The sequence below is a fragment of the Castor canadensis genome, chromosome 5 (genome assembly GCF_047511655.1).
Source record: "Castor canadensis chromosome 5, mCasCan1.hap1v2, whole genome shotgun sequence".
Taxonomy (NCBI): Eukaryota; Metazoa; Chordata; class Mammalia; order Rodentia; family Castoridae; genus Castor; species Castor canadensis.
This window is the reverse complement of record NC_133390.1, coordinates 2,952,929-2,957,142: the sequence shown is the minus strand read 5'-3', so window position 1 is coordinate 2,957,142 and position 4,214 is coordinate 2,952,929.

Here is a 4,214-nt window from a genome sequence, read left to right as displayed (position 1 = left end):
GCAGAAGGATCTTTAGAGCCCAAGAGTTTGAGGCCAGTTTGGGCAATACAGTGAGAGTCCATCTCAGAAAACAAAACGCTAATGATTTTGTGTTCTTGTATTTGGTGCATGGATGAAGTTTAGAATGGAAGCTATGAAGTCTGCCCTGTGTGTTCGTGGGTATCTGTGTTTTCATCTATGTGTGATTTTTTTCTTCTGGGTATTACAAACGACCTACTTATAAAAGAGGTCTTGCTCATTTTCTTAATTTCCTAATTTGTACAACAAATAGTTACATAAATCAAATATCCCTAAAACTCTTAGGAAGATAGAAATTCACTCAAATGCTTTTGAGCACACACGATCTAGGATAATCTTTGGCAAGTAAAAGATTAAAAGCAAAGTTTGTTGGTTTAATTAAAACAAGCATGGCTTTAGGGAATCAGCATTAACTCTGATGCAGACGCACAACTGTTGTGTGTCTGTCTGCCTTGTCCTCACAGCCGCTGCCGCTTTACAGGGTCTGCTAACTTGCCTTCCAGGCCGTCTGTTGTTTTTATTTTAGGTTAAGGCCTTTGAGGAAAACTTCCCGGAAACCAGCCAAAATTGCTGAGTTGCTCTGACTCATTTTTTTTAGGTCACCTGGAGTAAAGTTTGCTCAGTGTAATTCTAAATTCTCCACCAGAAGTGTAGTGTCTTCCTTTTTTCTCTTTTCTTTTTGTGCTTTCTCAAATCCCAACTCAATTTTGCTCCTTACCTCTTTCTCTTAGGATTCATTTTCTCTCTTTTTTCTTTCTTTTTTTTTTTTTGTCATTTTGTGGTGGTGGGGATAGAACCCAGTGTCCACTGATCTACATCCTCAGCCCAGGTAACTTTTTTGCTGTTGTTGGTTTTGTTTTTTTTTTTTTTCAGACAGGGTTTCATTATGTCACCGAGGCTGGCCTCAAACTCGTGATCTTCCCATATCCTTGGAAGGAACTAGCCCTTGGTCTTGGACTTCTGGTCCCCTGGCTGTGAGACACTAAGTCCATATTGGTTAAGCTTGCAGCTCTCAAAACGCAACAGAAGCCCTCGCCAACTCACTGCGGCCAACCATGCATGCTGCAGGTGCAGGGCCACTCAGGAAGCCACACCTGCAGGTTTTTGGGGAGCCCCACACTCAAATTGTCAAAGGAGATGAACCCCAGGAAGTCAGTTCTTGACTTTGTGCCAGTAGACCCATGCTTGGGGTGGGGACTGGCTTTTCACAAGACCCCAGGCACCTCTCTCAGGGGCCATGGATGGTCAGTGCATGGGACATTTCCCCAAAATGACAGCAGGGGGCCATTGTGCTCAGATGCTGGCATAAGTCAGCAGGGGCAGAGCCCTCCCTGGACATGACCTTTGGTGAAGCAGAGATGAGGTGGGGACACAGCAAAGACTGTTGGTGACCCCCAAGGCAGGCAGCTCACAGGGAGAGAAGTAATGTGCTACAAAGATCTGCAGCCTCTGAGGGGTGCCATCTTCAGCGCGGCCTGTGGTGGGATGACCCGAGATGGTGGAAGCCCTGAGGCTTGTCCCCCAGCCTCCCTGTGCAGACCCCGAGGGGGCCAGGCAGGAAGGACATGGTCGAGTACCTCTATAGCCTCAAGCTGACAGCAGCGTGGCAGTCATCAGCTTCCTCATGGCATCCTGGTCCAGACCATGTAACTGTCCTGCTGCAAATGTTAAATGTCAGCTCCAGCTGAAAAGGCCATTGGCCTGGAACACAGGTCACCAGACAGCACCGTGTCCAGCCACCGTCACCCCCATCCGTCTGGCCACAGGTCATAGCAGCCTAGCAGTGAGACCTGGGCCTTGCATATTCCCACCCCCTGCTCGTGTACTGTGTTTCACCAGCTTTGTGTAAAAAGATTGTTTTCTATCAGTGTACACAAGAGGTCAGAGTTCTGACCTCCCCCACCCATTCTCACTCGAGGCAGCCGCCCTCCGCTCTTCCCACTGGCTTTCGGGTGCTGCGTCCCTATTTCCGCACTTGTCGGGTCTTGAGCAGGTGTAATGCTGAGCATCTGTCTGTGAAGGTGAAGTCCATGTCCCCCGGTGCCCCTGGACCCACCTGTGTGCAACCTGACCCTGCAGTGTGGCTTAATGAGGATGTGCGGTGCCAGTGTTTGCAGGACTGCAATGATGCCCTGCCAAGCTCAGCTGCAGTCTCTGCTGTCACTGCGATTCTGGTCTCCACATCAGTGACATCTAACCTGGTCTCTAAGTTCTGTGACATATCACAGACCCCCACCTCACGTGATTCCTTCCCTTCCTTGTGCCCTTACTCTTGGGGCTCCCATCCTGTGACCATCTTTGGCCGCTGGACCTGTGGTGTCCTGGGATGCCCTCTCCACCATCCTGGACCTTGCAGCTCGCTCACTGTGAGGAAGCAATTGCCCTCCTGGCTCTCGCTCCTCGTGCGCTGCCGCTCATTTCTGGGCAAGGTGACACAGGCACAGCCGGAAACTCCCCTGCTGAGTGTGTGCACCCAGCCTGTGGCCCTCTTCCTTCAGATGTCAGCCTTCGCCCCACGTCCCAAGCCTCCTTCCAGGCGTGCTGGACACCAAACTAGGATGTGCCCCTCCAGCTAAGCTGGCCACGTGGGCCAGGTCTCCCCACCTCCTTCCGAAGTGTCCAGGGCCTTTGTACCGAATGACCTAACTTTTCCCAAGGACGATGGCTGCGGGGTAATTCCTGTCCACTGTGCAGGGTGTAGCACGGGCCTCAGCCTGAGGTCGCCTGTCGGTCCTGGGCAGCAGCTCAGAGGTGTTTCCCAGTGTTCACCTCCCTGCCTCTCCTGTCTTCCGGGACTCTCACTGGTCGTGTTGGAATCCAGAGACTTCCAAGAACAAGAAACATGGAGACAACACACGAGGACCCATCCTATTTCCAAAACAGGCCTGCAAAGAGCAAAGCCCAGGACTCACATTGGCCCATTTCAAAACCAACCACTCACCACAGCTGCAGTGCTCAAAACAGTGCTGCCCTTAGAAATTGCTTAAAACGTGTGTGGGGTGGGGGGTAAGAAAGAGCAACAGAGGGGGAGCTTGACCAAAGTGCATCGTATGCATGCCCGGGAATGACGTCGAAGCCCTTTACACAACTAACACGCACTGATAAAACTCTGCTGCTGGCGTAAGGCTAGGCCTACAGGGCAAAGGGACAGGGCTCAGAGTTCAGAAATGAGTCCGTACACCCAGGGCCTGATTTTAGTTGTTTTGTTCAGTGCTGAGGCCAGAACCCAGGGCCTCACACGTGCTAGGCCTCTTCCACTGAGCTGCATTCCCGGTCCCCACACCCTAGGGTGAGGCCATTTGCTGGGGAGAGAATGCCTCTTCGGTGGGACTGAGACCATCGGAGCTCAAGATGGTGACTCACTCGGAATGGATCATGACCTAAATACACACAGCTCTTGGAGGAACACACGGGGCGAGTTTTTATGACCTCAGTTCTACTGACAGACACGACACGGAAAGTGAGAGCAGGGAAAGGAAGAACAGGCAAGCCTTAACTTCACCAAAACTACAAGTTGTGCGTCCAATAACATCACCAAAATGGTAGATACTCTGGGTGGTGCACACCACCTATAATCTTGGCACCTGGGAATTTAAAAAAAAAAAGGGTGGGGGGCTGGGGGGGCTGGAAGTGTGGCTCAAGCAGTAGAGCACCTGCCTTGCAAGCACAAAGCCCCGAATTCAAACCCCAGTGCCAACAACAAAAAAAAAAATCACTATAATTAACCAAAAAAAAGACAACCTAATTTAAAAGGACTTTTCCCCAAAAACATACAGAAGACCAGCAAGCACCTGAACAAAGATGCCGCCCTCATTAGTGAGGAGAGAGACACGACGCCAGGAAGGCCGCTTCACGTGCACTGGTGGCTGTGGGAAAAAGTACTCTGGTAAGGACGGGAGAAACTCGAACCAGGCACCACTGGTGAGATCGTGAAACCACAGCTGCTGGGGGCAGTTAGCTGCTTCTTCAAAAAACCAACCCCAGCAATCCCAGCCCTGGGCACACACCCCAGGAAAGTGGGAAAGGGTTCAAACAGACACGTGCATGAATGTCCACCGTGCTCTGTTCACGACCACCAAAAGGTGGCAACGCCCCTAACGCCCACAGCGGACTGGTACCACGTAAAGGAAGACGCTCAGTCACGTGCGCAGTGTGGATGAACCTGGCTAAGGGACAGACGAGACACACAGGCCACG